The 24,293-nt window shown below is 36.1% G+C and overlaps 2 protein-coding genes and 1 non-coding gene across 4 annotated transcripts in view; 1 reads left to right on the plus strand and 2 right to left on the minus strand.

The window, feature by feature from the left end:
- LOC142339162 (dynein light chain roadblock-type 1-like) overlaps positions 1–24,293 on the plus strand; it is a 237,378-nt gene that overhangs the window by 168,708 nt on the left and 44,377 nt on the right. The window lies entirely within an intron of this gene.
- Positions 1–24,293, minus strand: part of LOC142339158 (transitional endoplasmic reticulum ATPase-like) — a 622,037-nt gene that overhangs the window by 24,681 nt on the left and 573,063 nt on the right. The window lies entirely within an intron of this gene.
- Positions 21,379–21,450, minus strand: Trnam-cau (transfer RNA methionine (anticodon CAU)). The gene has a single exon. It is a non-coding gene; the product is annotated as a tRNA-Met (tRNA).

The following is a 24,293-nucleotide window of genomic DNA, read 5'->3' on the forward strand; positions in this document are numbered from 1 at the left end:
TTCTCTGCGAGTGTTTTCTCAACGTAGTCAACGGTAATGTTGAAATTAATAACTAATCGAAAATCACGAAAAATCATTTCGAAAAATATCATCCAAACAGGTTTGAGGGAAAAGAAAAGAATTCTTGGCAGAGAATCAGAACTGTTAAAAGCCGTTGGTCTTTCCTGTTATTTCTACTTGATGAAATCATAATGCATACAGAAGAGTTCATTTTAATTCCAAAACGAATGTTTATAACAAAGCAACCCCAAAAGAGCGAAATTATTGAAAACCCACAATATAAAAACAAAGCTATTCAGTTATCACTTATGCAACGAAACAAGCTAAGGGAAGATATAGGAAAAACGGACAGAGTGATCCAAACAGATCCAACAAATATTGAACGAGATGTAGATAAAGCAGATAGAGTGGTCCAAACAGATCCAACAATTTTTAACGAGGAAGAAAAAATGGAGGCTTCTAGTGATGATAGTGAAATGGATCCAATTGTTACAAAAAAGCCTCCAGTTGAATCATTTGAGTCGATTATGAAAAACGTTAAATTAAAAGAAGCTCACAAAGTCAAACGTGCAGAAATAGTACTTGATTTTATACTCCAATCAAACCAAATCACTATTGGGGAAGAGAGCCAACTAATTTACATTGACAATAAACCCACGGATGTACAAGTTTCATCTTTTTTGTATGATTTGCAACAACCAACCAAGAAAATTGATCAAGAGGCATATTCAAGAATCTTGTTAGTTCTTCGACTTGAGCCTGATCTCGTCTCAACCACTTACGCCAAGCAAATATTGGAAAGCTATGAGAGCGAACAAGAATTTTTCCCAACGCAACAAAGTCGGCAAACAGGACGCGGTACTTCAAAACGAACCACAACAGAAAAAGAGAAAACAAACGAAACGACAAAGCAAAATAAGGCCAATCAGAAAAAGTGGTCTCGTTTCGTCTTCTGAGAGAAAAACTTTAGAACAACTGTACTCGAGAGGTCCTGCATCGTTTGGAAGCTCAAAGCGATTACAAAAACACAGCAAAATGTCATTAGCAAAAGTCAAGTCTTATTTAGATACCAAGCCGTCCTTCACAAAATACCGCTCGCATCGAATGCAATTTCCCAGACTAAAAGTGATTGTGAAAGATATCAATGAAATTTGGTCATTGGATTTAGCATATGTTGACAACCTTGCAAAATACAATCGCAATGTTAAGTACCTTTTGGTAGCAGTTGATTGTCTGTCACGGTACCTTAGAGTAGAGCCAATGAAGACAAAATATGCAACAGAAGCAGCTAATGCATTCAAAAAAATGATCAAACATAAACAACCCGAGCAAGTATGGGTTGATGATGGAACAGAATTTCTCGGAGCTTTCAAAAGACTGTGCAACTCACGAGCAATTCATTTGTATATCATTTGAAAAAAAGTCTGTTTTTGCCGAACGGAATATTCGTTCACTGAAAAATATCATTCATAGGTACCTTGAAGAAAAATGGACATATTCGTACATTGACAAATTAGAAGACTTTGTGAAAACAATAAATTCACGTGTTAATCGGATAACTAAGCTTGCACCAAACAAAGTTACAAAAAAACGTACCAAGGCTTGTGTCCTTGAGCGCTGAAACAACTGTTTCCCAAAAACCTCGTTTCTTTGTTGGAGATTTTGTCAGAATTGTCAAAAAAGACAAAGCTTTCAGAAAGGGCTACGAACAATCGTTTACTGACGAAGTTTTTGAGATAACCGATATTCCGACATTATTTCCGCCATCATATTCCCTCATTGATGCAAACAAAGAACAAATAGAAGGAAAATTTTATCAATCAGAATTGCAGCTTGTTCGTGTAAAGGAAAATGAGTAGAAATCGTTTTGACGATGAGTTCACTGTGCATGTTATTTCATCCGCTTCTATGCAAATATTTGGTTCAAACACTCTGAACTCTTTTCGCAATTTTTTCAATGATGAAATTCAACTCTCTGGTGACTGGAGGGTGGCTCTTAGTGATATAATTTTTCCGACAAAAATTGAGCACGTCGTGAATGGAGATTTAATAGCATACAGTCTTAAGGGATACGAAGACTCGCAAAAAATTTCGTCTGATGCTAGTGTCATTTCTCGCCCTTACAATGGAGAAAGACTGTCCTTCATGACTGGTAATTTTGACAATATTAATCAACTTCTGGGTACTATCAAGCGAACAGTTGGATTACCCAATTTTTCGTTTCGAGAAATCAAGAGTACTGGAAAATACGAAATAATTTTTGGTAAATATGAAGGAATCACTTTTCCTAGTGAGGAAATACCTAGCATTGTGGGCTTTACCGGGATTCCAGATGGACGCGGTGTACATATTGGTTACAAAATGGATTCAGTTACATCAAATAGATTAATGAAGAGTGATGAGACAAAAGCATACTTTGGAGAATTTCCTGCTGATCTTTGCGCGGGAAAGCACCTAATATTCAATTACACAAACATTATTGAGTATCAGTATGTGGGTGACGCAAAAGCTCCGTTATTGCGTGTCATTGATTCAAAACAACGTCTGAAAAACGGTAGCGTGTGCGAACTTGAACCAACACATCGAATTGTTTTTTCAAATTTAGACTATAAAAAACTGTTATCAAACACTATACAATCAATTTCAATTGAGCTTCGCACTGAGACAGGACAATTGGTTCCTTTTTCGGGAACAGGTAAAGTTATTTTAACTTTACAATTCAAGAAGTTTTCTGACTAGTATGGATTCCTATTATGCTAATCAGGTTACATCATTGCCGCACTTCTCCGGACACTATAGACAAAGAGGAAGTGGGTTTGGGGCATTAGCAGCGGGAATTGGTCGCGTTGCTTTACCATTGGCTCGACGTTTTATTTTACCGGCTGCAAAACGTATCGGGAGAGAGCTTTTAAAACAGGGTGTTCCCGAACTTGTAGATGTAGTCTCAAAGAAAAAGTCACCAAAACAAGCCTTGAAAAACACAGTCTCAAACACTATCAAAAAACAAACAGGTGGACGAGCGCGACAACAACGACCAAGGAAACAAATTGGAAGCCGTTCAAACAAGTTAACAAAACAGCGTAAAACCTCGTTCATTTCAAAGTCAAGAGCTCCAAAAAGAAGTCGATCAGATTTTTTTGCAAAGGTGAAAGATGATCGCTAATTTATTACCATCCGAGGCAACTCACAGTTCCCTCGATCTGTTCGAGAAACCATCCCTCTTAGTAACATTTGATGGAAGAGTTTGTCAAAAACTGGGCCCGGTGTATAGCCCCAATGGTCCAATGTTGGAATTTGAAGTTGCTGGCGATAGAAACAACTTTATTGATTTACAAAAAATATTCCTCGAAGTCAAATGTAAAATTGTTCAGTCGTCCGAAGCAAATTTAAAATATGACGGTACAGCTGCTGCAGATGTGACTAAAACTGACGCTCCCTACTTTTACAATAATGTGCTGCATTCACTGTTCTCTGACTGCACAGTGTCAGCCAACGGACTAAAAATATCGAATGCAAATGGAAATTATGCTCACAAAAGTTTTATTGAGACTGAGTTTTCACACAACAAAGACGCAAAAAACACTTGGTTAGCTTGTCAAGGCTACTCGTATGAGGAAAATCCGGGAGCCTTATCAACTACTGAAGTAAATAGAAGAAAAGCTTTAGTCAGACAGTCAAATGAATGCACGTTTTACGGAAAGGTTGCAGTCGACTTTTTCACATGTGACAGGCATCTAATGAGTGGTGTACCTCTTCGGATTGCTTTTCGAAGATCAATTGATGACTTTGTTATTATGTCAGATGATGCCGCTAAGCATTATAAAGTGAAAATTGTCGAGGCAAATTTGTATGTGCGCAAGACGACTTTGAACGATGACGTCGTGTCGGCCATTGAAAAAACCTTGCTTTCCAGCCCGGCTTCCTATCCGTACCTTGAAACCCTAACAAAAACATTTTTGGCTTCTACTGGTCTGCACAGTTGGAAACAAGAAGACATATTTGCCAGGGAACCAATCCGAAGACTAGCTTTATGTCTGAACACAAACGAAGCTTTTCTCGGTAACAACAGACAGAATCCATTTCATTTCCAAAAATTTGATTTGGAACAGATTTATATCTATCGAAATGGAATGCCAGTCGCTGATAGTCCAATATCAACAAATGATGACAAACGGCTTTACTTCAATACAATATCAGACTTAGCCTATATTGACAATGGTCATGGCATAAGTTTGACGGACTACCCGAACCATTTTATTATGGTTTTTGACTTGACCAGTACTCAACAAGCTTCTCACGATTTTATTCATCCCGAGCTAACAAATTGCTCAATTTCGATCGAGCTGAAATTTTCGGCTGCCTTGCCCAACAATATTGAAATATTCATTGTTGGCGAAAAAGCTAGCACAATTTTTGGATTCTGCGCGCCGGGTTTCTAAAAATCACATTTTAACCAACTAATGGATGAAGATGACATCAATGACCTAATTCAAAAATGTAGAAAACTGAAATACAAATTTTGTGGTGTATTCGCTGCAAACAACTTTCCCCAAAAATTCCCCAAAAACAGTTTTCTCATCGTAAATGCTTCGCCCTCGAACAACCCTGGTACACACTGGCTTCTTCTATGTAATCGAAATAAAAAAATTATTTTTGCGGACCCCTTGGGACAATCGATTATTGCCTATAGAGACTTATATCGCAGACTCTCTGACAGTAATGCACAAATATGTCAATTTCTCGAACATCAACCAATTCAGAGTCAAAACTCAGAACTGTGTGGACTTTTTTGTATTTATATTGCGCATGTTATATTTAGTAAAAGACAAATTGTAAAAATTAATGATGTTCAATTGCTTCGCTTTGCACTTCATATGATGTTTTAATATCTGCTGAATAAACATTTTTTTTTCAAAATTTTATTTTTTCAAATACAAGACGAACAAATAGTAACTCAGAATCAATATCTAATTTTCCATAACCACTCACAAATATGTCCTTAACTTTACAAAAAGCACCAGAATGAGGACCACTTAAAATGTTCTCAACTCGTTTTAAAGTTTCTGTACAAATTTGATCAGTTTGAGTTTGTTCATGGCCGGTTTCTGCTGAGATGGTATTGTGGATTGTTTTCTGTGCGATTCCTGTAGTTTTTGTGGCCGTCGTTTTTTTCGTCGTCAACATCTTTGCTGTGTTTGAAATTGGTAGACGCTTGTGAACCGTTGCTGGGTCAATTTTTTCTCCTGTTTTGTCATTGAAGTCAACGGCTAACTTCAACTTTGTAAATACTTCTCCATTCGTTTCCAGTTTTGAAGAATTTGAAAATAGGTGTTTGAAAGTTGTGAAAAGACAGGGGACAGCAAAAGATTTGTTTTGCTTTGTACAGCCAATATCAGTTGAACTATCAATCAAAAGGTGAAAATGGTTAGTTGCTATTTGGCAAAACTCAGACTCAAAGTGAGGACAAACTGCATAATTATTCAAACTCGTAATGTCTGTTGGCTTTTGATCAACAATTTTGAATCTAAATTGTTTCTGAAATTGTTTGAAACAACTTGGAGAACGTTCATACATTGCTTCCACCATCCTTGCTCTCGAGCTTAGGCCTTTTATTTGGTGGCGGTTTTGTTGAACAGTCTTTTGATGATTTTTCTTCTGATTCAAGTATCTTCTCTGCCGTATTGACCAAACTCCCAAATTCTTGCAGAGTTAACGAAATTCTCTGTTCAAACTCGTATTCTTCTGCTGCTTTTTTAAACAATTTCAGAAACACATACGTTCCTGTCTTTTCATAAGTTTTCAGCGTTGCCCTTATTAAACGCTTATCAGTTTTGGAAATAACAAAATAACAATCTCCAAATTCTGTATCTTTAGTGGAAGTGAAAGGCATAGTGTGCAACTTGTTTTTATCACTTTCAGGTACTCTAATGTGTAAAGATTCAAACTAATGGCGGCGGCAAGTTGGGATTAAACCAGTGTAGTCATTTTGTCTCATTAAATCCAGCTGACATGTGAATACAGAGTCAAGTACGCCTATGGCGTACTTGATTGTCTCTTGCATTCACATTGGATTGCATAATTAATTTCAGATGTGACCTTAGATAAGGTTTCCCTACTGAAATGGTTGGTGGTACCACAAAAACTGAAACAGATGTGACCCTAGGTGTGACGACCACAGGTTGAATTTAGCGTGAACGTGCAGAAAATTCAAAACAGATGTTAACCTAGATAAGAATTGAAACCAATATAATTCTACTGGTTATAACGTTATAACACATGAAAACTAAAAACAGATGTGACCCTAGGTGTGACGACCACAGGTTGAATTTAGCGTGAACGTGCAGAAAATTCAAAACAGATGTTAACCTAGATAAGAATTGAAACCAATATAATTCAACTGGTTATAACATTATAACACATGAAAATTAAAAACAGATGTGACCCTAGGTGTGACGTGAATAAAACGTTGAATTTAGTGGGAACGTACAGTATTAGTAATTCAAAACAGTTGTTAACCTAGATAAGAAATGCAATGCAAAGTTAACTTGGTTTCTACGTTATATTAATTAGAAATTAAAAACAAATGTGATCCTAGATAAGCGGTGTGTTAAAAACGTATTTGCACCACTAAAATTATTGCATTCATTTCCTTTGGTTCTTCTTGCTAAACAGTCAATCTCTACTTGAAACCTTTTGGTTCCTCTTGCTAAACAATTTCACTCTCTACTTGAAACTAGTGTTATATTTTGATCGTTATAATGTCTGTAAAAATTCTTTCTGAATCTGCAATTTCCCGAGAACGAACTCTTGTTTATCAGACATTGTACGAAAACTTTGTCGTCTTGATTCAACAGAAAAAAATTGGCGATGTTTGGACAGTATACCAGCATTGTCTAATTCCAAAACTCTTTATCAATGCAATTGCAGCTCTACCTAACAAAACGCAGCCTTCTGAGAGCAGCATTATTACTTCGGGTGGGTTATTGCCTCCCAAAACTACGCCTGCTTTCGAAAATCACGATGTTGATACCTTGACAGACGAAGTGCGGAGGATATTCTATCGCTACGATTGTGAGTGTTCCACTTTGTGAAAATCAACTCGGAGTTTATCGAGCATGCGACGAATTAGCAGATATGTGGGGACTCAAGTCTGCGCCCGATTCTCCCACCAGTCTCACAAGTGTGCCAGTGACGCCTGCAGTGGACCCTAGTCCTACAGCTACACCGACTCCTAGCTTATCCCTGTTTGCGGAAATCAGTAAAAGTTATCAAGAAAATTTTTGCAACGGAAATCAAGATTTCGACTTGAACATTTTATCCGGGACAAGCTTTCATACCCCACAGCAATCGAATTCAGCCCTATTTGAAACGCCGGAAAGCGGTGAGACACCGCAAGTTTGTGCTGCTCCTAAAAAACGAAGACCAGAAAGCAACCTGATGGATATATTTGATATTTAAAACTAAAACTATAAATATATGCGTGCTTTAGATTGCTCAATAGTTGTGTATATGACATTCATTCAATTGTGTATCTGACATTTATTCAATTGTGTTGATTGCCTTTGTACAATTTTTGATATAGACTTAATTCACAATAAAGATCTTCAACCTTTTCATAAGGAATTGAACAAGTTCAATCATGTCCCAAAATAACACTGCACTTTGAGGAAATTGTATTTGGTTGAGCAAGGTCATTAAACAAAAAAAATAGATTTCTACCGCTCTTTACTTATTAGACTTGTCTATTTAATGTTTTAAGGTTTGTTCAAATCATAGTTCAAAAAATGAAATTTTTTGAAATATTTAAAAAATGAAGAATTTACGAAAACGATAAATAATAAGAGAAAGAACGATAATTAATCAGGAAACCGAAGAATACATTTGCTTCAATTAGGTTTGCAGTGAAAAACTCTTGTTTGGAGGAAAAGTTTGCAAAAAAAAACTGAATATTAAGAGCGAATCTAAAATTCAACAAAAAGTGGTTAACAACTGAAATTGTCATTCTGGTGATTTTGTGGTAAAACAAGGAGCTTTTGCCAGCATTGAAATTCCAGTGAGATTGGTCCAGTGTTTGTTCTTTTACTGTTTTCACTAAAAAAAAGTTTAAAACTTTCAAACTTGTGTTATTTGCATAAATATTTTGACCGTTCTTCTTGAAATCAAAAAACTTTTTTTTTGCTTTATATCAGCTAAAACTCATAATCATCCACATCGAGAGTGACTTAGCGATGATTCCAATGAGTAGTGTGCTATTGATCGCTGTAACAGGTACCATCTCTCCATCAAAAACAGTCTTTTTTTCAACAATTTTTACAAAAATAACAAAATATTTTTTTGTAATAATCCGAAAGCAATGAAAAATTTATCTCAAATGAACGGGGATAGGCTCATACGATGGACAATTGTCCCCGCTATCAAAGATCTCAGAAGTTCCAGGTTAAAAAAGTTACTGCAACATGGTTTTTTTTGCATTTTTTCTTTTGTTATTTTAGTTAATCCCTCTTAATCCCTAAAAGTGAAAAAATGCCATTTTTTAACATGAAGGAGACATTTTTACCCTTACTAAACAGAAGTTTTTCTGTAATGGGCACTTGTTAGAGAGCTGATGAACTAACATACGTATAACGTTTTTCTTTATTCTTGGAGAAAAAGCCTAATCCCCTTAATCCTTTTGATCAAAAAAATTGAAAAATTTGATGTTTTCTTTCAATTGTTTACACAAAAATTTCATATAGGAACACTCCATCAACAAAGAGGTCCTCCTGTGCTTCTCAGTCATATTTGCCAACACATGAACCCCTGGTAAAGTCTTTTATTTAGAGGTTAAAGTCTTCTGAAAAAACTCGGCTTTCGATGCAGTTTCAACTGATGTTTCCTGATAGCCTTGGTGACTCCAGGACTTGTTTTCTTGTAGGATATACCTTAAGATAGACCCTTAGTGTAGATGCCTTTATATGCTCCTTAGCATGCATGCTTCCGCGACATGTAACAAGAACTTAATCAATTTCGAAGTTTTCAATTTTTACTAAAGTTATTTCTAATTGTATATTAAAACCATAAAAATGGAAGGTACATTCAATCTGCATGCTTTTTAAACCATTTTTTTTGGATGTTTAACTTCTGTCTCTGCTTTGACTGAGTGATAGTCATTTTTAAGTTTGAATTTGATTTTTGGCGCGCATTCAAGTTTACTTCAATTTGATTGGCTAATTTCAAATTCAAATTTGCGCGCGCAAACTTTCAAACTTTGCACAGCATAACAGTGAGCTAAGATTGAAATCAGCCATATTTGAGAACTCTTGCATTGAGAAACCGTTTGTTCAAAATTATCTTGAAAATGCCAGAAAAGTGTAACTTTTGTGATAACGTTTACAGCAACAAAAGTAACCGTGCTCGTCATGAACGCACTGTTCATGCTGATGAGAAAGGTATACCCGTATACCGCTGTTCAATTTGTCCAGTTACTCGCCGTCAATTATCTGAAATTCAAAGTCACCTCTCTGACTGCCATGGCAGATTTACAAATCTTTGTCATTATTGTAATCTTGCTTTCAACGACAAAAACTCGTTTAACGAACACATCAGAAAACAACACGTGTTACCTGTTCTTGACAACTCGAGAGTTGTCAATCCAATTGTGCATCAACAGGGACAACAACAACAACAACAACAACAACAACAACAACAACAACAACAACAACAACAACAACGAGGTACCCTCACAGAGTCAGCCTTTAGAAAGAGTCTCCAGTCTTATCGTATTGTAGATAGTAACAACACCGTTGGCCTTCTCGATTTCATGACTGCTCAGAGAGATGAAATCAGTGACATTATAGAACAAAAAACATTGAACGAAGGTCCACAAAAAGTTCAATTCAGTGCGAAACTATCACTTCATAAAGAAGCGGGCGACAACGGAGAAGCATCGGATATTGATATCTACGCCAATTCTGAAATGACACCTGTTCATCATCGATTTCTAACGAAACGTTTTTTCACATGGTGGAAAAGATGCTTACTGTCCTCTTCGTGTTCGCATCTAATGGAAGTGGTTGGATTCTTCAAAAAATTCTGTGGGTTCGCTAAATTTTCGCCAATACGTGGTTCATCTTTTATTGAGCTGCCCCTCTGTCTTCGCAATCAACGGTATTTACTGAATACACGCAACCATGATGATTTCGAATGTTTCAACTACTGCTACACCGCATGGTACCACGAACTGCACGGACCAAACTTAGCTGACCCTTCCCGAGACATCAGAACACAATTGACTAACCCGGCTACATATAGGAAACCTGAGGCTACCAAACCCCGTGGTGAGTTTTCTATACCCATGGGCTTTCACGATATACATCAGTTCGAAATCATGAATGACGTGCAGGTCAATGTATTTCAATTTTCAAAAGCAGACCTCCTTCCTATGTACGTTTCTAATAACAGAAACATCGAACCAACGATTGATCTTCTACTCCTGTTTAACGAAGATGTACATCATTATGTTCTTATCAATAACCTCATTAAACTGGTATGCACTGTGAAAGAAAAACAGTTCACAAACAGCTTGCGTCTGTGCAGGAACTGTTTTGCTTTTTCCCACTCTGAAGAGCAACATCAAGTTCACGATGATGCATGTCGAAACCATGCACCAGCAACAATAAAGATACCCGGCGATGATAAAAATTCTTTCCGGTTCAAAAATTTTAAGGCCCGATGGTTTGCTCCATTTACTATTTACTTCGACATTGAGTCGTTTCTAATGCCAGTCTCATCTTGTCCAGCTAATCCGGACGCGTCTTCAACTGAAGTTATCGAACAACACATACCCTCCGGCTTTGCTCTAACTTTGATTGAGAACGGTTTTTCAACACCAAAAGAATTCGTTATCGACAGCTCCAAAAACTGCATGACAAATTTCATTAAAAAACTACATGAGATGGCGCGAGAAGTATACTATGCAAAAAGACGCTTTCCGGTATATTTGGGACATCGAGTACCAAATCGAAGTAGTATAGTTGACTGTTGGATATGTGAAGAACCTTTCGGACCCGAAGATACAAAAGTGTTGGACCATTGCCACCACCGCGGGGATTTCCTTGGTTTTGCACATGAAAAGTGCAACTGGATAAGACGCACAATCAATTTCACTCCCGTAATTGGTCACAACATCGCTAACTACGACCTTCACCACGTATGCTTGGCACTTCGAGAAATTGAGCCATCAACAACAATAAACGTCATCCCATCTACAGATGAGAAGTACATATCGATGACGTTCGGTGCCCTAATCAAAACAGTCACGGGGAGAGATGGAAAAGTCAGAAAAATTTACGAATATTTACGTTTCATCGATTCTTTCAAGTTTTTAACTACATCCCTTGAAAAGTTAGTTGCTAACCTACCCGCTTCGGCTTTTGCAATTTTCGATTCAATGTTCGATAGCGATTAGTCAGTTGATGCTCTAAGTTCGATTAAAGAGAAAGGAATATACCCCTATTCGTACATGACTGGCCGTTCAAAGTTCGCAGAAACAGAACTTCCCCCACTCGAAAAGTGGAAAAACAGCTTAGACAATGGAAAATTGCAAATTACAGAGGAAGAACTACAAAAAGCAAAAACTGTTTTCGAGACTTTCCAATGTCGTAACCTTGAAGACTACCATAACTTATATCTGAAGTGCGATACACTTTTGCTTGCGTGCGTGTTTGAAGAATTTCGGAGACTGTGTATGAACACCTATGGACTGGACTGTGCACATCACTACAGTGCCTCAAACCTCGCTGGTGATGCATTTCTCAAAATTTGCCGGGCCAATATTCAATTGTTGACAAATCGAGAACATCTGGAAATTGTTGAAAATATGATTAGAGGAGGTCTCGCCTCGGTGTACGATGAACGTTACTTCAAGGCGAACAACAAGTACATGGAGAATTATAACAGTGCGCTCGAGTCTACTTTCGGTTTCATGGTAGATGCTAACAACCTGTATGGTGGCATCATGAAAACAGAACATCTACCCGTTGGTGACTTTTTGCTGGTGGAAGTCCCACTCGAGCAGGTACTCAATACACCGACTGATTCTCCCATAGGTTACATCCTTGAAGTAGATTTGACGTACCCACACAATATACGAGACCTCCATCGTGATTTCCCTCTCGCGCCAACAAAGGAAATAGTACCCGATGAGTGGTTGAGCACTTACCAGAGAGAGTTGAAGTTCAATGTCAACATGCCGCGGTCATCTGTCTCCAAGTTACTACAAACAGTTACGGACAAAAAGCGGTACACGCTCCATTACCGGAATCTTCAACTTTATGTACAACTTGGTCTGGTTGTTGACAGAGTACATCGCGTGCTCCAATTTTCACAAGAAAACTGGATGGAGCCATATATCAGATTAAACACGGAAAAAAGACAGACCGCGCGGAACAAATTCGAAGAAAATTTGTTCAAACTTATGAACAATAGCGCTTATGGTAAAACCTGTGAGTCAAAAAGGAGAATGAAACTTACCTTAGCGCAGAATGCAGATGAAGTGCTCCAGAATGTCTCACGCTTTACCTTCAAGACATTCAAAATTTTCGGCGAAAATTTAGCTGCTATCACGCACGACCCAAAGAGAATCTTTTGGGATAAGCCAACAATTGTGGCGCGACAATTCTAGAATTAGCTAAATTTCAAATGTATAGGTTTCACTATAATATAATGAAGCCGCATTTTGATTGTCGCCTGCTATATTCTGACACAGACAGTCTTTTATATAAAATTCGATCTGACGATTTCTACAAGGAATTAGCAGCAAAACCCAATATTTTGTCGGAGTTTGATTTTTCAAATTACCCTAAGAAGCATCAACTTTTCAACAACAACAACAAACTCGTCGTTCTCAAATACAAAGATGAATTCGCTGGAAAACTCATCGACGAGTTTGATTCACTGAAGCCGAAGTTATATTCCATAACTTCAACAGGTAAAACAGATTTATGTTCATTTATAACTTTGGTGTTATTATGGTTAGTCATTATCACACATACATCACACTAAACTTTAAGAGAAGCAAGCAAGCATTTCTTTGAAAAACTTTCTGAGGACAAATTGATAAAACTTGTCGCAACTTTTTTGTATTTAGATTCCCGAAAAATCTCTGCAAAAGGTGTTACCAGAGCTGCCAGGGAACAATTAACGCACCAGAAATACAAAGACGCTCTGTTCCTCTCATCTACACTACGAACACCGAACAATAGAATTAAGTCAGACCGTCACGTTCTACAGACTGTTTCAATTAATAAATTGTCCCTGAGTCCCTTCGATGACAAACGTTTCATTCTTGAGGGCGGTATAAAAACTTTGCCGTAGGGTCATGCCGACGCAATTGAAGCCACTGATCTTGAAAGTGATCCAGAGTGGGATGCACCGACGCAAGATGAAATCGAGGATCTCTTTGGGGAAGAATGGGAAACGGATAATGAGTCGGACAGCACGCTCCCTGTTTCTACTGAAAGTTGGCAGCCACCCGATCCTGCCCTTGAAATTTGGGAGCCGCCTGATCCCGGATTCAACAGAATAATAAACGAATCGGACTTGGGTAGTGACAATAATGTCGATTTCGAGGCAGTAATTGACGAAGAATCTCCAATCAATTGTCCATTCATAGATTATGAAGCTGTTGAATCTGAGGACGGAAGAGAAATAACCGATTCGGAGGAGGAAGAAGCAATACCACCGCGTAAAAGGGGTCGACGCACATAAAAAACAGCAATTTTCAGCCTTATTTTTACGTCTGTAATTGTTAAGATTGTGTTTTATGAATTATATTTCAATTAAAACTGTTTAACCTACTCTATTTTATCCCCATTTGTATATATTTTCCCTATGACACTTCAAAAAATTTAAATATTTGCATTTTCGTGCTAATATTTCATTTCGTGCTAATTTTGTTGTAATTTTTCGTTAAAAATGGCTCAATTTTTGTTCAAAACCCATTTCAAAACTAACCTACCGTGCTTAACACTGGTTTCAGTAACAACGCGTTTTGTCGTGATTTGTAACCTTTCGATTGTACAGATTTTGTGTTCAGTTTTGGTTCAATTTCTCAACCCAAGTTTGTGTTGTTTAGCTTAATTTCAATTGCTAGATTTGAGCAAATTGCGTGGTTTGGTTCTACAGTAAATTCACAGTTTATATCCAGTCTGTCTGATAAGTCTAAATATTTCACTCTTTGATAAGAATAAATAATTCCCTCAAAGGAGGGGGGAAATGTTTGGATAATAATTCGGCATAAACCGAATAATTCCTTCAAAAGCGGGAAATGGAGGGGGAATAGGTTTGGATAATAATTCGGCCGGAAGGGAGCTGTCCCTGCATGTAAAAGGTTGGGTTGTCCTATCCCATGCAAAAGGTTGGGTTGTCATAGCGCATGTATCGGGTTGGGTTGTCCTTCCCAATGCAAAAGGTAGGGTTGCTTACTGACATTATCAACACAAACACGCGGGAATCACAAAACTTTTGAAAACAAATTCCTAGGTTGTTCAGATTGCCAGATATGAAACGATACCAAAAAGTATTTCATCTACGCCTCACTAGAGTCCCTTGCAGAGTTGCCATTATTGACACCAAATAATAGGACCAGATAATGAGACCAATTAATAAGAGGATTTTGTAATGAAATTAAAGTTAAAAAATATACGCGATATGGAGAATTTCAAAATTCTTACCATTTCTAGTGACTAGCCGACATCGTTTTATATTTACACTAAACGACAAATACGATATTGTCGCAAGTGAATAATATTAAAAAAAACAGTAACTAGTGGAAAACAAAGAGGTCCGTGTCAATAACATCCTTAACAACATGACAGCTAAATGCACGACATTTTGTAGCGTCAGAGGTTCGTTGAGATCGAAAACAAAGTACTGATGTGATTTTTTCGTATCTTCACTTAAATTGTTTATTATCCACAGCAAGAAACCCATATTTTATATTCCAATTGAAATTATACGGGACCTGTCATTAATGAGCCTGATTAAGTTTGAATTCATCAAGACATTAAAAAGACAAAAGGCTCTTAGTTAGCAAAACATCATTTAGAAAGCATAAAAACAAATAACTATCCATTGAAAGCCATTCGGATAATCAGTTATTATATCTCAGAAGCTCAATGGGCCTGCTATAAATGAGTCTTAACGAAAAGACACACAACAACGATAAAAAATATGCGCCAACTCAAAAAATCGAAGAAATAACGAAAAAAAAGTGTCAAGTGAGGCTAGCTTTAGCTCACGGTTAAGTGAGGCTAGCTTTAGCTTAATTTGAAGGGGCGTAAGCAACAGTGTACCGCGGGGCTGATGGGGTGGTAATAAGTCTCCAAAACAGATTCTGTGAATCGCATACTTGAAGACTAGTCAGCTGAAAGGCTCTAAAAGCACTTTATGACCACTAGGCGTTACCTGTTATCCCGTTTTTGAGGACGGAAGGTCAAATGCGTCAGACGAAAAATTGGTCAAGCGAAAAATCGCATTAAAAAAGACCGACAGGTTTTGAGAGCAATTAAAACCTTAACATGTGAGTAATAAACAGCATCTACCCATTGACTTTCAAATAAAAGCATCTACGGACCTATAGAACATTTAAGCTTCATAAGAACTCTGAATAAAAAAATCTCGAAGATAAGGGAAAACAGTACAGCGAAAACGTAAGGCGCATTACCCAAACATCACTTCCTCACTTTACTTTGAAAACACTGTCGAAGATTTTGACGCGAATTAATTCTGTTTCTTATTTGCTACGGCTACGAGAATATAATTACTAGTCCACTTTGGTTCCTCAATGAAATAAAAAGTCAGCAGGACAAGTCCTGCAAAACAATGCAAACGAAAACTTCCAAATCACTGACCTGACGCGCATTTCAATTGAACCCAAGCAAACAAAAACTTTTATATTTAGTAAGATAAAAAATAACACACATTTTGGATAAATATCGATTTAAACTAGCAAAAACAACGGCAATTTTTTTAATTCCAGAATCTTCAATGAGGAAGCGTAATTAAAAATAGCCTTCATTTTCGGAAACAATATAATATCCGATTTTAGGTTGGTATTCCCGTCAAATTGGGACAAAAGGTGCTAAAACTGCATTCTAAGCCATTTTTGAAAAAAACCTAAACTTTCGGCCAAGGTTTTGGCATCAAACTGTTCAGAAATCCTCCTCTACCCTTAAAGGTTAAAACAATAGCACTATTGCTACCAATTTTTACGTTCTAGAATAATTGAACAAAATTTGAACTAAAACTAGAAAAGGTGCAAAAAACGGATATAAGCCATATGTTGAAAATTTAAACTTTCGATAACACCACGAAAACGAGAAAATTCAGAAACAAAAACCTATATATTCTACGCTCGACAGGATTCCAGATGATTTTACTCATGCCTGGCAAATATATCAAACGACCTAAAATGACTACAAAAACAAATACAAAGAGATTCTTGTGTATTAGAAAATGGGCTACTAGAATAAAGAACTTTTAAATAAGGTAATGTAAAAACATTTTTTGTTGCCGGATAATAATTGGGCTCTTAAAAAATCCAAATAGACAATAAATAAAAGTTTCCGGGATTTTTGATGTCAAAGCTGTGTCAAACAAATTCTATTGAACCTTGCCACTCATTGCTTAGAACAAATATAGACCAACAAATGAGTTCTTAGCCTGCCCGTGAGTATTTTGAATGCACATATTTTTTATTAAGATTAGGGTCATATTTATTGCTTTTTGTTTCAAAGAGCTTAACCTTTCGAAAAATTGCTATTTGATAAACATTGCTATTTCTATTTGGACATTTTCGAAATATTGCTATTTCAAAACATTGCTATTTTTAAAGATTTTCGAAATATAGCTATATCTAAAGTTTGTCAAAGTAACACCTTCTGTAGCCGGAAAAAAATCGGGTTTTCTAATGGATTCTATCGGTATTCTGACTATCTACTCAAGGCAATAAATGAAGAAAGGCACGTGTTCCAAAACTGGGCGCACAGAAAAGATACGGATTTGAAGTTTGGTTCCCTGAATTTCTCGTCTGAATTTTTTGGATTTTGACATTCTCACCTGAAAATGTTGTTGCATTACCTAAACATCACTTTCTCATTTTACTTTGAAATTACTGTAGATTTTTACGCTGAATTAATTGTTTTGTTTGATTACTACTCAATTTTGGTTCCTCAATGAGATAGAAAAGTGAAGACAAGTCCTGCAAAACAAAGCAAACAAAAACTTCCAAATCACTGACCTGACGCGCATTTCAATTGAACCCAAGCAAACAAACACTTTTATATATATTTAGAAAGATAAAAAATAACTGATGCATTTTGGATAAAAATCGATTTAAATTAGCAAAACCGGCCATTTTTAATTCCAGAATCTTAAATGAGGAAGCGTAATTAAAAATAGCCATCATCAGAAACAATATAGTATCAATTTTTAGGTTGCCATTCCCGTCAAATTGGGACAAAAGGTGCTAAAAGTTCATTCTAAGCCATTTCTGATGAAAAGCTAACTTTCGGCCCAAGTTTTGGCATCAAACTGTTTAGAAACCCTCCTCTACCCTTAAAGTTAAAACCATAACACTATTGTCAACAATTTTTATGTTCTAGAATAATTGGACAAAACTTGAACATAAAAAACCTGAACGGAAAATACGCAAACAGATATAAGCCAAATGTTGAAAAATTAAACACCATAACATCACGAAAGACGACACTCAGAAAAAAAACATATATATATACTACGATCGACATGTCTGTCAAATATGTCGATGGGCCTAAAATGACTAAAAAACAAATATAAAGATTCTTGTGTATTAGAAAATGGGCTACTATAATATAGAACTTAAAAACGGTAAAAATTTTTTATTGCCGGATAATAATTGAGCTAAATATCCGAATCGACAAAAAGAAAGTATTCGGGATGTAAAAAGCTCTGTCTGATTCTATTGAACCTTGGCGCTCATTGCTCAAAACAATTATAGACCAACAAATGAGTTCTTAGCCTGCCTGTGATCAAATTGACCATTTTTTTTATTAAGATTAGGCTCATATTTAATGCTTTTTGTTCAAAAAGAGCTTATTCTTTCGAATCATTGGCATCCTGAAGTGATTTCGCCCTGTTGTTGGAGTAGAATCTTGACCACTGATCTCGGCACATGTGGCAATCAGATGCCAGCTGCCAAGAACACGTTTCGCTCTGAGAAGTTGTTCTGACGATTTTTCAAAAGCTTTACAATTCGGGTTTTTAGACCAATCGGATTTTAAAAAATCCACTTCATTTCCGATATTTACAATCCCGCTCATTCGGTAGAAGAACTTGTGTCGGGTTCTTTCGGTTCTGTACTTTTTGAGGTTAAATTTTTTCTCTAACCTCAGTCAGCAGGACATCCTGCAAAACAAAGCAAACGAAATCTTCCAAATCAATGACCTGGCGCGCATTTCAAGTGAACCCAAGCAATCAGAAACACTTAAATATATTATTAAATACAAAAAATAACTGATGTATTTTGATTATCGATTTAAATTAGCAAAAACACCGGTAATTTTTAATTCCAGAATCTTCAATGAGGAAGCGTAATTAAAAATAGCCTTCATTTTCGGAAACAATATAATATCCGATTTTAGGTTGGTATTCCCGTCAAATTGGGACAAAACGTGCTAAAACTGCATTCTAAGCCATTTTTGAAAAAAAACCTAAACTTTCGGCCAAGGTTTTGGCATCAAACTGTTCAGAAATCCTCCTCTACCCTTAAAGGTTAAAACAATAGCACTATTGCTACCAATTTTTACGTTCTAGAATAATTGAACAAAATTTGAACTAAAACTAGAAAAGGTGCAAAAAACGGATATAAGCCATATGTTGAAAATTTAAACTTTCGATAACACCACGAAAACGACAAAATTCAGAAACAAAAACCTATATATTCTACGCTCGACAGGATTCCAGATGATTTTACTCATGCCTGTCAAATATATCAAACGACCTAAAATGACTACAAAAGCAAATACAAAGAGATTCTTGTGTATTAGAAAATGGGCTACTAGAATAAAGAACTTTTAAATAAGGTAATGTAAAAACATTTTTTGTTGCCGGATAATAATTGGGCTCTTAAAAAATCCAAATCGACAATAAATAAAAGTTTCCGGGATTTTTGATGTCAAAGCTGTGTCAAACAAATTCTATTGAACCTTGCCACTCATTGCTTAGAACAAATATAGACCAACAAATGAGTTCTTAGCCTGCCCGTGAGTATTTTGAATGCACATATTTTTTATTAAGATTAGGGTCATATTTATTGCTTTTTGTTTCAAAGAGCTTAACCTTCCGAAAAATTGCTATTTGATAAACATTGCTATTTCTATTTGGACATTTTCGAAATATTGCTATTTCAAAACATTGCTATTTTTAAAGATTTTCAAAATATAGCTATATCTAAAGTTTGTCAAAGTAACACCTTCTGTAGCCGGAAAAAATCGGGTTTTCTAATGGATTCTATCGGTATTCTGACTATCTACTCAAGGCAATAAATGAAGAAAGGCACGTGTTCCATAACTGGGCGCACAGAAAAGATACGGATTTGAAGTTTGGTTCCCTGAATTTCTCGTCTGAATTTTTTGGATTTTGACATTCTCACCTGAAAATGTTGTTGCATTACCTAAACATCACTTTCTCATTTTACTTTGAAATTACTGTAGATTTTTACGCTGAATTGTTTTGTTTGATTACTACTCAATTTTGGTTCCTCAATGAGATAGAAAAGTCAAGACAAGTCCTGCAAAACAAAGCAAACAAAAACTTCCAAATCACTGACCTGACGCGCATTTCAATTGAACCCAAGCAAACAAACACTTTTATATATATTTAGAAAGATAAAAAATAACTGATGCATTTTGGATAAAAATCGATTTAAATTAGCAAAACCGGCCATTTTTAATTCCAGAATCTTCAATGAGGAAGCGTAATTAAAAATACCCATCATCAGAAACAATATAGTATCAATTTTTAGGTTGCTATTCCCGTCAAATTGGGACAAAAGGTGCTAAAAGTTCATTCTAAGCCATTTCTGATGAAAAGCTAACTTTCGGCCCAAGTTTTGGCATCAAACTGTTTAGAAACCCTCCTCTATCCTTTAAGGTTAAAACCATAACACTATTGTCAACAATTTTTATGTTCTAGAATAATTGGACAAAACTTGAACATAAAAAACCTGAACGGAAAATACGCAAACAGATATAAGCCAAATGTTGAAAAATTAAACACCATAACATCACGAAAGACGAGACTCAGAAAAAAAACATATATATATATACTACGATCGACATGTCTGTCAAATATGTCGATGGGCCTAAAATGATTAAAAAACAAATATAAAGATTCTTGTGTATTAGAAAATGGGCTACTATAATATAGAACTTAAAAACGGTAAAAATTTTTTATTGCCGGATAATAATTGAGCTAAATATCCGAGTCGACAAAAAGAAAGTATTCGGGATTTTTGATGTAAAAAGCTGTGTCTGATTCTATTGAACCTTGGCAGTAGTAATATAGTGAGCTACACTCCCCGGGGTGGGTGAGGTCCCCCATGTATTAAGATAGGGTATAGCGTATTTTCCGGGATTTGGGACCTCCCTAACGTATTAAGATAGGGAATGAATTAGCATGTATTAAGATTAGGTATAGCGGCGTTAATGTATTAAGATAGGGTATAGCCGCCATGTATTAAGATTAGTTATAGCCGGCGACATGTATTAAGATTATGCGCCGACATGTATTAAGATTAGTAATAGCCGCCGACATGTATTAAGATTAGTAATAGCCGCCGACATGTATTAAGATTAGTAATAGCCGCCGACATGTATTGAGATTAGTTATAGCCGCGGACATGTATTGATTAGGTGCCGCCATGTATTAAGATAGGGTATAGGTTTTGTGTATGTATTTGTGCATGTACATTTTCTAGTAGTATAGTCGGTGCAAATGTGGGGGGTAGGTTCGGAGACGCTCCTGATAGGCTGAAATTTTGAGGGGAAAATATCAATGTTCGTGTAGTTATTAAGTGATTACGTGAGAACAATAGAATTGGCGTGGGTAATTAATTGCTGTAATTATGTGAGGGGTAATTATGTGACAGGTTGAATTTTGTTTACAAATTTTATGTTATTAAATTGTGAAATTAATTGGTGGGGGTTTTCAATTACCCTAGTTATCTGAGGGGTAATTATGTGACATGTTGAATTTTTGTTTACAAATTTTAGGTCAATTGCAAAGATTGTTCCCCTAATTGTTTGAATCAATTGTGTAACAAATGTCTTTTGCGCGCTCATTAATTGGAAAAAGTCAAGATAGCAAGAGGTAGTTTTGATCTACCGTCCTCTGGGTTATGGGCCCAGCGCGCTCCCACTGCGCCATCTTGCTAATTACATGCATATATGCATTATTTTTTGTACATTATTTGAAAAAAGATGTTAAATAAAAGAAAAAAATGAATTAAAATAGTATAAAATGACAGACACAGTACAAATTATGAGCATCAAAATACAAAATTACTCAATCATTTACAATAAACTGTATAAATTTCAATGAACATCAAGGTACACTTAGCCGAGTGGTTAATAAAGTTCGATAAAAAAAGTTTAGGAAACTCACGAGAAACAGTTACGAGAAACATATACTATCGACTTTATTAACTTCAGCTTACTAAATACCAAAATGAACACTACTACATATAGTTACTTATAAAATTTAACACGTGTACATCATGAATATTGTTCAAGTTGGTTTGGAAAAACTTAAATAGTTGAAATGCTGCAAAAATTGCGTAGAATCCACACAAATTTTGCATCTTCTGAAGTGGTCGATGTATTATTTTTTGGTACTTTTTACCTAAAAATTTGTAATGTGTTACTGATCGAGCCAGAGAATCCGCATAATAGTAACTTCTGTTGAGTCGAGCAATCAATATCCAATGTTCACCGACTTCTTTACTCGAAGCAGTGTTAATGATTGCAAAGCTGAATTTGGGTAAATTTGGAATGAAATCTGCTGGAAACGATCCAATGTATTTGAATTTTAGCTCAGGAATGCGTTCAATAATTTGTTGAAGAGATTGATTATCCATGACAAATAATCTTCTGTTTCAATTCGCAAGCTCCGTTTGAACAGGGATTTCTCACATTACAATCAAGTTGAAATGATTCGTTCTTTTCAATAAAGCAACAATCTTTAGATTGGGGAAATTTACGTATCAGATCTCCTGTAGATTTACTTACTCTGTCTTCACTATTACCTGTGACATCGGGATGAAAGATAATAATGATGATTAAAAGTCCCAGGAATACTGCACAAATAAGGTATACATATAAGTTTGGAGTAGGTCTACCCCAATTTTCATCCATTCCCTATCTTGATATTATAGTGTGAAAAGGGTTGCAACTGGGCGATGAAAGTACATATCCAACAAATGTTCCAACGCAGAAGGCAATAATATAAAAACCATAAAAAATTGAGAAGAAAATTAAAAAATCTTGATTAATGCAGAGTTCTTCAGACATTCTTAGCAACTGTTCCAAACTGATCAATTTTAACTGTTGAGATTCGTTCTCCGAGAACAATTAACTCGGTAACATTGGTTAGCGGACGTTCAAAGAACATTTCTAAACGAAGACTTTCCCCACTGAGTTCAGGATAATGAACATTTTCACCAGCATCTTGGAGTGATGTGAGATCGAATACAAGCACATAATGATCTGTGAAGAAATCATTCGGTAACGCAGGAATTTCTTCGTTGAAGTTCATTGCCTTCATTGTTGTAACATAAGCTCTACAATTGTTGGTTGTATCAATTGAGACAACAGCTCTCCCCCCTCGAACAATTCTCAGCTCACGCAGTCCAAACTTTCGATAATGAAAAGGATTTTCTTGAAAATGTCCGGTGAATGCTGAATTAGTGTTCATTGCTATTGCAATTCGTCTGATTGGGGCATTATTGAAAACATTTTCCTGAATAAATTGATTTTGTCCAGAAGGAATAATAAATGTTCGCGCAATTGTCTCCATAAAATTATAGCAAGCTGGTTGATGTGTTAGTTGATACTTGATTGTCTGGTGATAGACCTCATTAACGACAACACGTCTCGTAAAAAGTGAACAGTCAAGAACTCTAAGGGAAACATGTGGATTGTAGGAAATCATGTAAAAATTTGGTCTCGCTCGAATCAATTTGAGTCTAATTTTTGTATTTGGAAGTAATAATTTTTCACATTGAAATAAGTCGATTGCAAGTTTACCATATAAGGTAACCCCATCTTTCAACAAAAGCTCTTCTTCCCTATCTATGAACGGACTTTTTTCATAATCACTAGGATCTTTCTCAAATTCGTATCCATGACAAGCCAAAATTCCTTCATTATTCATTGTAGAAGCATTGAATTCATTGGATATCAGAGCTTTGTGGCCATAGAGTCCGTTAGAGTTGTACACTTGTTGATTGTTCAAATACACTTCACAGTTGGAGAAAAGAGAGTGTAACAAGTTGTTGACATGAGTCAAATATTGTAAATCATCATCAGTGAAAGTCAATCCCATATCTGGTTTTCCATGCTCCTCTTTTTTCATGAAATCGTCAAATAATCTTCCCTTTTGTAATCCAACTTTAATTTGTAAATGAATATCTCTCATATCGAGATAAATACTTCTATCTGTTTCAAATTCAAATTCAATGCTGCTTTCATCCAATGAAGTGCTGGGATAAAATTCTTGAATATGGGATGATTCAATTGGTTCCAAAACCGGAATTTTGTCAAAAATCTCCAAGCAAGAATTTGTAAAGTGTCCATAACGGAAATTACTGTCATTTGTTGATCTGGTATTCATTTTAGTTTGGTAAAAATATCCCTCCTAGTTCGACGACGTCGACTGATTTTTGGCGAGCGTTTTCGAATAATACGTCGTTTTCTAGGTTTTCCTCCTCCTAGTTGTTTACGTAAAGTTTTCTTTCCAACATCTGTGGCTGCAGATTTGAACTTTTTCCTTCCAGCTAATACATTTCCGATTTCTGGCGCAGCTAATTCAATCAAGTCAGCACCAACTCTTTTAGCTGCTGGTACAACATATCGTCTCAAAAAAGGAATTGCAGTTCTCCCAATTGTTTGTGCTAAAGCTCCAAATCCTCTTCCCCTTTGTCTTGAATAACCACGAAAATACGGTAAATCACTGTCTGCAACCATTTTTTGTAAACTTAATTTTAAAAATGATTGTCT

This window comes from Convolutriloba macropyga, chromosome 5 (assembly GCF_964194025.1).
Source record: "Convolutriloba macropyga chromosome 5, txConMacr16.3, whole genome shotgun sequence".
Lineage (NCBI taxonomy): Eukaryota > Metazoa > Xenacoelomorpha > Acoela > Convolutidae > Convolutriloba > Convolutriloba macropyga.